General features: G+C 34.2%; 1 protein-coding gene across 5 annotated transcripts in view; it reads right to left on the reverse strand.

Annotated features, from left to right (window-relative positions):
- Positions 1–14,207, reverse strand: part of LOC141447239 (vascular endothelial growth factor receptor 1-like) — a 534,132-nt gene that overhangs the window by 287,111 nt on the left and 232,814 nt on the right. The window lies entirely within an intron of this gene.

Consider the following 14,207-nt stretch of genomic DNA (forward strand, 5'->3'; position numbering starts at 1 on the left):
GGTGTGCTACTTGAACAAATATTTTGTAGATGAAAATGGCCAGCATAAGGGTCTGTGACATCTAATAAATTCTAAAAAATGTGAAGGAAAAGTTAATGCAGCAAAATTACTTAAATTATATCAACTAAGCTTGAATGAAATGTTGGGTACTTGCTGATTTGTGTACCTTTTGGCGTTTAATCAACCCTTATACTTAACTTTTTAAACTGTAAGTTTTTGTTAAGGAGATTTTTGTACCTTTTGGATAGATTTTCATTTTTGTCTATTTTGCTAAGTTACATATCTGCTTTACTGTTTTTTTTAAATTTGGAATAAGCAATTCTATCATTATAACCTGATAAGGTGTTAAGTAGGAACCGTAACTACCACTGGAGAGATCTTTTTAAAGAATGATTATAGTTGCGGTCCCCAAACCATCCTCAATAACAATTTTTTTGAGAAAGCCTTTTTATATAAAATAGGAAGGTATTTGTACGTAAAAAGCAAATTTAAACTGCGATTTCAGACCTTCCTTTTAAGAGAAGTAAGAAAAATAAACGGGCGATTACAGTACTTCTCCATAAAAGGCAAAGAGGCAAAGATTTTTAATCGAACGACAATTCATTAATGTAAATAGGTTCACCCATTGATAATTTTAACGATTGCAGTACTTCCTCTTAGTAGGTGTAAGAGCATGATGGCACTTCACAGCCATATAGAGGAGCTTTAATCACTTCTTCGTGCTAAATTTTATCAAAATCGGACAAAGCGTTATAGAAATATTGGTAATAATAGTTTTAGAAACGGCCTTACTTGGGTGGGGCAAACTCCCCTCCATATGAGGCATAGCGACGAGACTTTTAAAGTGCAAATCTATACAAAATTTCGATTCGAATGACACTTCATTCATGAAAATCAGTTCACTTGTCGATAATTTGAAACGATTGCTATACTTCCCCTTAACTAGTGTAAGAGCAGATCGCCGCTTTAATGTTACGTAGGGGAGCCCTAACTCTATCATCCTACCAAATTTTATCAAAATCGGGCTAAGATTTACAGAGTAATTAGTAATAATAATTTTGAAGGGGGCCTTACATAAAGGGGGCTAACTCCTCTCCCATTCGGTGTACAGCGTCGAGACCCCCAAAAGGCACATCTACATAAAATTCCGAATCGAATGTCACCTCATTCATGAAAATCGGTTCTCGCGTTTAGGCGCTACGTAGTTTACAAAAAAGGTAACAACAACAACAACAACAACAACAACAACAACAACAACAACAACAAGAAGAAGAACAACAACAATTTCTGAAAATGCCGTTTTTGCTCATTTTCGGCCACTTTTTTCTCAAAATCTATTAGGTCTGGGGGGTTGCAAAAAAATTACAGTTATAAAGGAGGGTTTGCCCTATATTTTAAAGAAAATTTGGGAATTTTATCTTTTATAGAAAAAGAGAAAAAAATTGTCAAAGTTGGGTGTTTTTCAACGTTACGCTTTTTCGTGCAGTTTTTGACGATCAACCCTTATACAACTGTCCTACCGGACAGTTTTAATAAACTTTGAACAATTACCTACATGTTTTGCTAATAATTTTAAAAAAATACAAAATATTTAATTAAGATTATTTATTAAAAAAAAAAAGCAAACCAAAAATTTTTTGATCAATGGAAGCGACCTCTAAATATTAATCGATTCTGCTTTACTGCGGACGAAACTTTTTGTTTTTAAATGAACTTTGATTTTCCGCCCGGCGCTCTTTAAAATTTAAAAGTCAACATTTTTTGAAACACCCTAGAGTTCACTTGTCTAAGGGTACGTTCACAACGGAGCTGTGAGCATAGATGATAGCGGAGATGATAGCAGTGATGCATCAGCGCTTATAGAATAACCTAGTACATTCTTATGTGAGCGTGCACAACGAAGCTTCGACTAGTGACTCATAGCTGGTATAAACGAGCATAGATGATAGAATTGAATTTTTCATTTTTCTGCTAGCTGAACTCCAGTATCGGAGCTTCAAAATGGAGGTAGAAAAATTAATTAGTGCTGTCTTTACTCATTATTTTTGGTTATTATTTTATTATTTACTTTTAAACAATATTCTGTTTTTTAAATCGTGCTTACATTTATTTTTATGTGTATTTATTTGTTTTTCCTCAATATAACCTTACCTCAGAGTTACCACTAGTTTTTCTTCTATAGTTATAGGATTTCCATGACAATTTTTCCTACGTTTTCTTAATTTTGACCTTATTTTTTCTAAAATTTAGTCAAATGTGGTTGGACCCATCCTCACATATTCAAAAAAACGATCCGGATAATTTCTAAGTTCCTTATATAAATGGTGAAATTCGCCCAAAGTACTTCGTTTTTTATTTATGGTATGTACATGATATTTTCTACATCTTTTTTTTTAAATATACCATTTCGTGGCTGCTGAACATAAAAACTCTTCTTCACTACTCGGGCATGTTGCTTGTATCACAGCTCCGTTGTGCACACTAATCAGCGATTATATTTTACTCTATCAGTTATCATCTCTGCTATTATCTATACTCACAGCTCCGTTGTAAACGTACCCTAAGTTGTGGACTAAATTGGTCTAGGCTAGTTCCAACTGTTGAGAAGATTCTCTAGAATCTCTTGGGTCGAAGCATTTAACAAAAAAGAAATAAACATTAATATCATTATCTAGTTATTAAATTAAAATACTTCTTTTTCAAATTTCTATTTGAACTTATAACAGAAATTGTAATTATTTTGCAGGCAACATAGATTGAATTTATTTACATCAAATGAGGAAAAAGTTAAAAATGTAGATGAAAATTTACAGAATGGTGATCTATTTGAAAGAGTATTCTATAATTATACAACAACTTTGACAACATCTACTTGGGATTATAAACTTGATTTCATAAAAAAAATTGATAAATGTCTACCATCAATTCCAACAATTGGGCAAAAAATATTGTAAAAGTGATTTTAAATTGTGATGTATTGGGTTGTCCGGGAAAATAATGCAGGATTATGGTTTTAAAAGAAAAAAATAAAAATTATTGATTTTCAAAAAAGTCTCCATTACTGCATCCATTTCTGCCAACGTGTGGGTAACTTTTCCATACCCTCTGTGTAGAATTTGGAGTCCTTAGAATTTATAAGTTCAGAAAACGCATTTTCTAATGTTCTTTGGTCAATAAATTTTTTATTTTGGTAAATAGCGGTCCAGGTGTCTAATGGTAATCAGTAGGCGAGAGATCTGGTGAGTAGGGCGGGTATGGCAGAGTCTCGTAGCCAAGCTCCAACAATTTTCGGGTGAGTCAAACGTGAGATATGTGGGGCCGAGCGTGGTCACGCAACAGAATGGGCCCCCCCTTCGATTGTCTAAAGATGGCTTCATTATTGCCAATTTCTTGAATTTGGTTGCAATACGATGGTTGCGCTAGGATTCAAGAAGCTGTAATGAATCAGACCAAATGAAGCCCACCAAACAGTAACCATCACCTTTTTTTTTTTTAATGATTTAGGGGCTTTGGAAAATGTCGTGCTGCTTCTCCTTTGTCAAGCCTCTGTCCAGAGCGTCTGCTGTTGTCGTAGAGGATCCACTTTTCATCGCAAGTCACAATTCTGGGACAGAAAAGGATCGCAGTTGTATCGGCAAAGAAGTGCAGCACGAATTACATACCGCTGATCTTTTTGGCGGTCGTTTAATGTGTGGAGGAACCCAAAACTTTCAAGCTTTTTCACCTTCCCAATCGCCTTGAGATGGTCATCGACGGTTTTCCTGCCAGTTCAATATGGATTTTCTTCCACCAAAGCTCGGAGAACAACAGTCATCAAGGGCAGAACTTCTTCCACGGCCTTCTTTGTCTTCATGGCTCAAGTCTCCCTCTCGAAATCTCTGGAACTACCGTTTGAACAGTGGACTCACTTATACTGGCCTTCGCCCCAGACATCGTTGATATTTCTGGCCGTTTGGGCCCCGTTCCGGCCGAGTTTGAACTCGTAAAACAAAATTATGCGAAAATCACGCTTTGACATCTTAGTAAAGACTGAATTATTTCCAAGTAGCAAAATGTTACAGAGGTAAACAATCATTTTTGTCTGAAAGAGGATTAATAAGTGTTTACATTTATAAAAGCCAAAAGTCTAACAAACAAACAGTTTACTATTTGGAGCGGTATTTTAAAGAAAACATAAAATCCTGCATTATTTTCCGGACAACCCAATATTTATATTTTGCCTAAAATGTTTTTCAATTATTAAGATTTTGCACTTAATATTGATTTACATTCCATCTTTTTTTTTTCACTAGATTAGTTTGGAAATAGCTTCTGTTTCTACCTTTATTAAAAAAAGAAATACTTTTCATGTTTTCCTTTACTATTTGTACTTTTCCTCTGCAGAATACGAAACAACTATTTCACTGAATTGGACTCTAGGGAAACCCACACTTGACCAACCTTGCCCTAACATCTTTTCTTCTTATTTTCATCACTTTTTCTCCATTTTCTTTTGTTTTTCTTTCTCGATTTGTAAATTTCTCTCTCTCTATATATATATGCCTTTAAGTAGATCTCCGCCATTACAATTTGTGCTGTGTTAGCTTGGAAAAACTGTAAGTATTGCAAAATTGAATTTTCTATGGAAATCATATTTAGAGGACAATCATGACTCGTTAAATACAATATTCGTCCTTTCTGCAATTGTTTGAAAAAGCTGCATTCCGTTTTCATAATTTTTTTTTTTATGCAGCCTGCAAATTGAAGTTGCATCAGTTGAACATTCTTATAACTCTATTCTGTAGCTCATTCTTAAATACTTCTAAAGAATGAACTTCATTTCTCAAATTTTCTCAATAGGTAAACAATTGGAGATAGATTATTGCTTAGAGAATCAAATAATTGCAAAAGCAGCACTACAAAAATGGCCAGACAGATTACAGTAAACGGTAATAAAGGGAGATTCTATAAAACTTATGGTAGATCAGTTACCTAGACAACCATGGTTTAAGGGGAACTGTCACTAATAAATGGGTTGTTACGACAATAAGCAGGCTGTGAGCGAACCACGCGGTGTGTGGATCGTATCTTCACAGGATCAACAAAAAGGTCCTCTCTCCTCTGTTTGCGTAGATTGCAATGAGGAGGAGGATTTCAGGACATATAATAATGATATGTTCACGTTTTGTGGTAGAAAGGAAACGAATGTTTGACGACATATACAGGGTATTTAGATGCACCATTTCGCTACGAAGACATAATATCCACCAATGTGCTTAAATCTGCAGCAGAGCTAGAAAAAAAATATGAATGTATTTAAAAGTTATAGCCGATTAGAATGAATGGAAGAAAATGATTAGAGAAGGATTACGGTGATTTTAGTTTCGGTTAAGCTATAAGGATGGCTGGAATATAAAGTACTGATCCATCCATTGGTTGTAAGGTTTATGTAAATAGCAGTATATAGTAGAGGGATGAATGTGTGAAGCGAATGTATTTATAAGTAAGAATGGAGAGTGAGTGATATTCTAGTGATAAGCACCTAGACGATGCTGGCTGTATGGCGGAAGCCAATGCCAAAAAAAGGCAAAAAAAAAATCAATATGGGTTTCCCAAGCCGGCTGACTGTCCAGTGTAATTCTTAGAAACAGTGCCGAGTCACCATGCCAGTTTTTAAGGAATGGTTGCTCTTTAAAAATAATAATAATAACCTAAAAGAATCAATTAGCCTGGAATAAGGTTTCAAATGAAAGATATGTGATATGGAACCTTAGTATGTTTATAAGAATATTTTTGGAGCACATTGATTGGAATTTCACATGATGCAACATTTCTATTAGTAAGCCTAAAATCATACGTAAAACTTTTAACAACTGCAGCTTCATTTATCTGTAATGGCCGTTACAATTTTAGGAAATAGGAGTCCACCTAGAACTAGCAGGTAAACTGTCACAAGCAGGGCCGGATTTTCTTATAGGCTTCCGCCTAGGGCCTCAAGATCAAGAGGGGCCTACAAAATTAAAATTATACTATTCTAAAAGCAGGGAACACTAAAGCACTGAACCGAAAATACGGAGAAATTCTACGCATATGACTAATAAACAAACATAAAAATGTATTGGTTAAGATCAACGCGTTCGGGCTCATTGGGTCTGTTCGTTTGTACGAGGGCCTCATAAGTGGAATAGCCTAGGGCCTCTTTTCATCTAAATCCGGCCCTGGTCACTAGATAAACAATTCCCTAGGTGTAATGTTTTGTTTTTAAAAGTATATTACTCGTATTTACATTGGACCACCTCAACTCACCATTTTAACTCGTGTTAACACCAAACTAAACATTCATACACATGTATGTTTACTTAAAAAGGTGTTTGGGTAGCAAAATTTCAACAACTCATTTGCAAGAAAATGAGCAAACATACCATTATCCAATTTTAACAGCTTAAAAACAAATGTTCTCTCAGATAAATAATTTTTCTCTCGTAATGAGGAAGAAACCTGAACATATTTGAATCAGTTTTACAATTTTTAATGATGTGATTTTTAATTTATTTTTTTTTGACGTGAATACGTCTTTAAATTTGCTATCATATGGAGGCAATCCAAAAAACCATAATGATAACAAAATTGGGAGATACAGTTTGGCGTTATAGTTTCGAATCTATCGTCTACATCCAAAATTAAATTAGACCACTGGATAACTAAAGGATCAAAGAATTCATTACTATAAGCGAGGACTGTGACGCATCGCGCGCGGTGGAGGGGGAAGCGCCGCCATTTTGAGATCATTTTGCTGCGTATCGAGATTTGCAATTAGTATAACTTTTGACTCGGAGAAGCCACGATGTTCGTTTAAGTTTTAATCGTCAGCTGTCCTCACAATCTATCGATTGTATATAAAACTTTAGTGTAAAATAGTGTCAGTGACTATAATAAGGTGTTAGAATAAAAAAAATATTATCAAAAATATACAGGGTGAACCAGTAAGTATTGTCAATAGGCCTACTGTGTGTAGTACATCTAAATGACGTATTGGCCAACTTCATATTTTTCTCTGTTCTTGAGTGACGTCACTTTAACGTTTTTTTCTAAAATCATTACTTTTTTCCAATAAAAATGTTATTACTCAGAAAGTTTTAGTCCGAATTCGATTCTGATGACATGGTTAGTAAGATAGATAAATTTTCTAAAAATTGACACCATTTTGAAGCATAAATTATTCTCCAAACAGCCTCAATCTTCCTCCTGGATACTGGAAAAATAAAAGTAATCGAAATTTTTTAAGAAAACTCATTAGGCTCTTATGTGATCATTTTCAGACCTAGGTGCTGGCACTTTTTACAAAAGTTTCCTTGTCTAATGGGCTTTCAAACGGTGTATCATTTTCCAGGATTCCTTTTATCTTCGTATGAGAAATTACGTTTGTTTTGCAAGAAAACGTGTTCACGAGCATACAGCAGTGATATTGTATTGTGTTGTTTAATTCATTAAACTCTTGTAGATGGAGCTGTAGTCAATTTTTAATGTAGATTGTCTTAAAATAAGGTAGTCTAAGGTTTCTTATAGCACATAGAAAAAAAAAAAAAAAAAAAATTAACTGAAATATTTGACAAAATGTTAGATTTTGAAACTAAGCAAATTAGCCTTAGTTCACAAGAGTTTAATGAATTAAACAACACAATACAATATCACTGCTGTATGCTTGTGAACACGTTTTCTTGCAAAACAAACGTAATTTCTCATACGAAGATAAAAGGAATCCTGGAAAATGATATACCGTTTGAAAGCCCATTAGACAAGGAAACTTTTTTAAAAAGTGCCAGCACCTAGGTCTGAAAATGATCACATAAGAGCCTAATGAGTTTTCTTAAAAATTTCGATTACTTTTATTTTCCTAGGTTCCGGTGGAAGATTAAGGCAGTTTGGAGAATAATTTATGCTTCAAAATGGTATCAATTTTTAGGAAATTTATCTGTCTTTCTAACCATGTCATCAGAATTGAATTCGGACTAAAAATTTCTGAGTAATAACATTTTTATTGGAAAAAAGTAATGATTTTAGAAAAAAACTTTAAAGTGACGTCACTCAAGAACAGAGGAAAATATGAAGTTGGCCAATACGTCATTGAACTTCACTTTAGATGTTCTACACACAGTAGGCCTATTGACAATACTTACTGGTTCACCCTGTATAATGTCGGCCTATACGCGTCGAAAAGCCAAAACCAAATACAGAAATCGTATACGATTGGAAAGGGCTTCTCAAGAACAATCGAATGGTAATAATAAAACACCATATGACCGAGTCAAGCTGTGCCGGGAACGTAAAAGAATGAATGCGGCCGAGCGGATCAACGACGGGGTGTCAGTACATCTGCAGCTGGGGCCGGTTGAAATTAGGCAAGTGGATGATGAAATCGCTTCTACATCGACAACGGACTGTATAGGCATAGATTGTGTTCGATCGTCGATTTGTTTCCTTGATTTCATCCTAAATACATAAATAAAAATATTTTATATAAATAATATAACCCGTTACGTAAACGTATTCACGTACAACTCACGTCCATAACACATCCTCAGTTTTTTTTTTTTTTTAAATTTAAATTAGCGTTAAGAGTTTAGTAATATTAATTATTAATAAGTATTATTAACAATGTTCCTCTATTCCCTTGATTAGAGGTAGGTTTCTTATTTCATATTCAATTGAATTAAAATTTTGCTGTCCTCAAACATTTGAAGCGTTTTGCCCATTCAGAAATCTGGGCTTGTTAAACAATTAAAGCGATTACCATTAACAAAACCCACGAAGAACCCTTCATTACCAAGAGAGGTAAGAGAGAGGAAATGATATGTAATAGTCCCTAGATCCTACATTCCAAGAGTTAACCATGGAATGTTAATTCTATTTCAACCTAACGTAGCGCTATTTCCGGCAAGGTGCTTCTAACTTGCCCGTTTCAGAGAAGGAGATTCTCTTTTGAGGTGTTATGGAGGCCAATATAATTCCTTAGAGGAATGGTCTTTCACTATCCAAGCCATTTTAGCCTCAAGTGGCTTTCTTGAGACTAGCTATTTCTGGTTTTCTGTTCAAAGGTCAACAATTCTTCTTGAATCCCTCAATTGGGAACATAGGTGAATTTAGTTCACCATCAGACCAATTTCTTTTACGGAAGATTATCAAAAGCTTTTCCTGCTTTTCTGTCCACATTCTAAATAGATTTTAAGCTAGTGCATGTACTTTTTTTTTTAAATCTTTTATTGGAATTTACCACTGCAACAGCCGTTGCACTATCAAATATGGTGAAAGAAAAAAGAAATAAAAGAAAATCACGAGTGGAGAAGGCATCCAGTGGTGTCACTCCAGTAACGTGTTTTGCTCTCAAGATAAGAGTAGATAACGAGGCCATCTTCTCTTCAATCTCCTTACCTGGTAATGTGGAGGAAGATAGGTGTTCTATGAGAGGGTTAGGATGAGCTTCTGTAGAGGAATGAAATTTGAAGAAACGAGTGTTAGCAAGATCTGTAATGAAAGGAATTTTGAGGTCATTATGAATGGTGAGGTTAGATACATAGAACGGAGCGTTAAGAAGTTTTCGAAGTATTTTTGGACTGTAATATCTGGAAGCTTAGTGAATTGGAACGTTTAGTCGATCCCCCCATACTTCGATGCCGTGTGACCAAATATGTCGCAGTAACAGTAGAAATGAGAGTCTTTTGTTATGTAGGTTAAGTTTCGAACGTTTGTCAAGTATTCTAGCGAGAAGTTTTGTAGCGTTGGTTAATTTCTTGTATTTTCAGTCTAGTATGGGAATTCAATGTCAACCATTTGTTTAGGTGCAGTCCACAGTTGGTACAGGAGTTTGGTTCAAGATGGGAGGTAGTTTTGCCGTCTGAGAGTAAATACTAAAAACTTTAGTTTCGTAACGTTAGTTTTGATTCTCCATTTGAAAAGCCAGTCCTGTAAGTGGTTGATATGTGTTTGTAGAGCTCGTGTAGCGATAAGAGGATCGTAATGAAGAGATAAGATTGCAGTATCATCAGCAAAGGTGGAGAGGATGGTATTTGGATGTTGAGGTATGTATGTTGAGGCTGTATATAAGGAGTAAAGAAGAGGACCTAGGACACTGCCCTGAGGAACACCAGCTCGAGCTAGATGGATATCAGAGTCTGCTGCTCCACAGTTCTACTCTGAAATATCGATCTTTTAGGTACGATTTGTGGATGAGGTAGTGAGTACAATTTACTGTAAATGCATGTACTGTAAATAGAAAAAAATTCATTCATTTTAGATCGTACAAGATTTGTGAACTAAGTAAACCATGTCTTCGTTCAAAACTTTTACTCTTCTAAATGTTAGGTTGAAGCCCAGTTAGCTTCTGAATATAAATTTAAAACAATTTTTATTTTTTCAGTTTGTATTCTTAAAATGGAAAAGATTAACGATAAAATTTTACGCAAACTTTCTAATGATGATTATCAAATTGATTTAAACGATTACCTATAATCTTTTATGGAGATCTGATTATTCAGGTGGTGTTCCTGATTACACTGATATTTTCGATAATAGCGATTAAAATATAGGATTTTAATTAATCGTTTACCGTTTGATTGAAATTCTTTATATTATTATAAACAGGTAATTTTGGCAACATTTTAATCGTCTTCTAGAAAATATGATGCCCTTGAAAAGGGCCAAAATAGTTAAAATACGTTTTTAATAACCTACTTTACACATAACTACATAATAATAATGATTACTTAAATTTACGGGTGGTATTGCATTCAATAACCAATTTTAAGCAAATATAATTATCATATTATTAAGGTTCATGAAGAGATGATGATTATTGCTTAAAACAAGCTAAAATGAATATATTGGTTTCGTGACCGTAAATTGTTAAACTTAGGATGGATGATTTGCGAGGAATCGGTCAAATAAAACAACTCGTCTCTTTGCGAACGTTTCGACAAATATATATTGTCCTCTTCAGGGCGTGGCTATGCGGGTAACTGTAAGTTTCTGTAACTCAACCAACCCGCATAGCCACGCCCTGAAGAGGACAATATATATTTGTCGAAACGTTGGTAAAGAGACGAGTTGTTTTATTTGACCGATTCCTCGCAAATCATACAAGCTAAAATGTTGAGAAATTAAGCATAAGATTGCTTGATTTGATTCCTCAGTTCTACTTTTAGACGAAGTGCTTCGTTAGAATTACTATTTCCTTTACCATTTTACAGAGAATTCAGAAATCAACAAGCAAGAACCTTATAAGCAGGAACCATTTAAGAAGTCTCTCAACCCAAATGGCTTTTATTCGTCCTGATAGACGCGTAGTAGATACTTGAAAGGAATTCCTCACAAAATAAAGTCGAAATCAATAAATAACTGATTTAATTTTTTGAAATTTTGTTTTGAGATTAAGAAACGCAAGAAATCAGGCACAAATGATAATTATAACCTTCTTTTTTTTTGCTGTCATTGACCTTTCAAAAATAACATTGATGCATGACTGGGTCATTGCCATTCATCAATGCCAACTATTGAACAAACTAAGAACCATCTACGTATTATTACTCTCTAAACACACAATGATAGAATAGTGACTACTTAAATGTTCCCATAATTATACAAATCCTCTTATAAATCGCATCTTTTTTGCCTTCGAGATCCCTTTTTTGTGTCGATAAAGCCATCCATTCCTTCACGTATTGTACAGATTTCGTTTGCTGTTTAAACTTCTTTAATAATTTAGGATTCGCGGAATTTTTGGGTTATCTTTTCTCAGTGAATCGTTTTCTGTTTATATATTTGTTAGTTTAATTTTTTTCCGTAGTTAGATACTTCATCTTTTTTGTTAGATTTTGCAATGTTAATACAAAAAGAGTGTACTGTTAAAGTAAAAGTGTTCATTACTTACTTATTTTGGAAATAATTAACACATTAATTTAGATATTAGATTAAAGAAATTCTTGTTAAATTAAGTGATAAGTCTCCTAATTATTATTATTATTATTTTTTTAATGATTTAAGGCGCGTCAACATCTAAGGTTATTGGCGCCCGGAGCTTTTTTCAGTGCACTGTCGGCCTCCGGACAGTGTTCTCTCATTACAGACAACACTGTCTATCACCGGACAGTGAGCTGTAAGAAGCTCCTAGGAAGAAAAAATCTAAGGGTCAGCTGCTGGATTCGAACCCGGGACCTCCGCGTGGGAGTCCAGTATGCTAACCTCATAGCTAATCCCTTCCCTTTATTATTATTATATTGTAACTGAAAACTATTTCTGTCTAACAGAACTTAAAAGTGGTTTAGCAAAGTAAACTTGCATCACTAAATATAAACTTCTAACCTAACCTAACCTCAATAAACTAAATATTTGTCTTGGCGATACTGGCATTTGAATTGACAGAAACTTAATGTATTCATTTCCCTAGCAAGATGCTAACGGGCTCTAGCCAAAAGCGATTCCACAATAAATCAAGTAGCCTGTGTATTTGAAATGGTTAAAATATTATGTTTCAACAGTGGTATTGATTGTTGCTATCAAAGTTCTACTACAGTTTACTAGGATAATCTTTAACAAAGGCTATCTTCGGCGATTAGTAATAATTTTTCTACGCTTCATAATTATGTAATATTTTGTTATTTATATACATATTTATGTGGTTATGTATAAGTTTATTTAACCATTTTGTGTGATTGTTTTTATTTCTTTTAAGCAAGTAACTGTTCGAATGAGATTAACTATTTGACTCTAGGCATCTACCTTTAACCCCATTAACATTCTTACGTTAATCCAGTGAAGTTGATGTCATCTTGGGCATGGATAAAGTGTAAATTGGTGTCGGTTAGGTACCATTCAGCTTTGATGATGGCTTTCAGCATCTTCTTCCCACTTGAATTAGTTTGTTTATGCCGACTTGTATCATATAATGGAGTATTAGCAATGTTTGTTTCACAGGCAACAGTATTGTGTTTATGTCAATGATAATTGTGGCCAGATGGTGTGTATTTATTAGAGATCTCCGGTTAATCATTGAGTTAATCCCCATTCCTCTATTGTATTATTATTGGTAACTCAGAGATTCTGCATATTACAGAGTAAAATAACAGTTTGAATAATTATAATGTAATAACTGCTGAAGAAAAGAGACATGTTTCTTTGAAATTGTTACCGGGGCAAATAAACTTTATCTCGTTTTTCTTTTTTAGCTTTTTTATGCGTGGGGTTCAACCAAACGCTCAAATCTCCAAAGGATTCAATCTCATCGATCTAAAATACTTCCGAACTATCGTAAGCACTCCATTTTGTGTCTCCCAACCTGGACTATACACACTGACTTTAAACATTCCTTTTGTCACACAAGTCGCTGGAAACACGATACAGAAAACTCCACTCCAGCCTGCAATCTCATATAAATCTTCTAGCTCAAAAATCTTTCTTCAAGAACTCTTCCTGACAACCCGACTAGACGTCTTAAGAGACAGTGTAGCCTCGTGATCTCCTCTCAAGTGAAGAGAGCAACTAATAGCCTTAATGTTTTGAAGAGGGTAACTTCTCCATTCGTATACTTCTGTTATTTATTGTTACTGTTATCTTATCACTATTACTTACAGCGCCAACGCGCTGATTGTAGCATCAGCTACATAAACGCCAAAAAAGCAAAGAAAGTTGATTATGCTTGTCGTAATAATATTAGGTTTTGACAGGTTTATTGAATAATATTTTGCATAATCACAGCAGGTTTTGGTTAGTAGTTATGTTTGCGAACTACATATGTATGTAAGACGGTTTTCAAAAACAGATTTTATTATTCTGTAAAGAATATAATTTTATAAAGAAATTAATACAAAACATTAATAATTAAAACAATAAAATACCTGTAAAGAATAATTAAATTACTAGTTATATTTCACCGTCGTTAAACACTATGAAAAACTGTAATGTAAACACTCTAAAATGACGCTAAACCTTCCTAGACTATAACCTAACCTTCAGGCTGTGTGGCATTGTCGGCAGCCCCGTCTGATGGCACTTTTATATGTAGTTAGTAGAAGATTCCCAATTAGAGCTAATTTTTGATTTGTTAAAAGCTAAGAGTAAAATATATGCTTCTGTTCACTTTAAGCTTCGTCTTAAAAAAAAAGATAAGTAATTCAATTGTAAATATTCTCTCTCTCCTATAATAGTTTTTCTATTTATACAGGGTGATCCCTTTAAAA

Source organism: Rhodnius prolixus, unplaced genomic scaffold (genome assembly GCF_049639745.1).
Source record: "Rhodnius prolixus isolate KJV_2025 unplaced genomic scaffold, Rpr scaffold_7, whole genome shotgun sequence".
NCBI lineage: Eukaryota > Metazoa > Arthropoda > Insecta > Hemiptera > Reduviidae > Rhodnius > Rhodnius prolixus.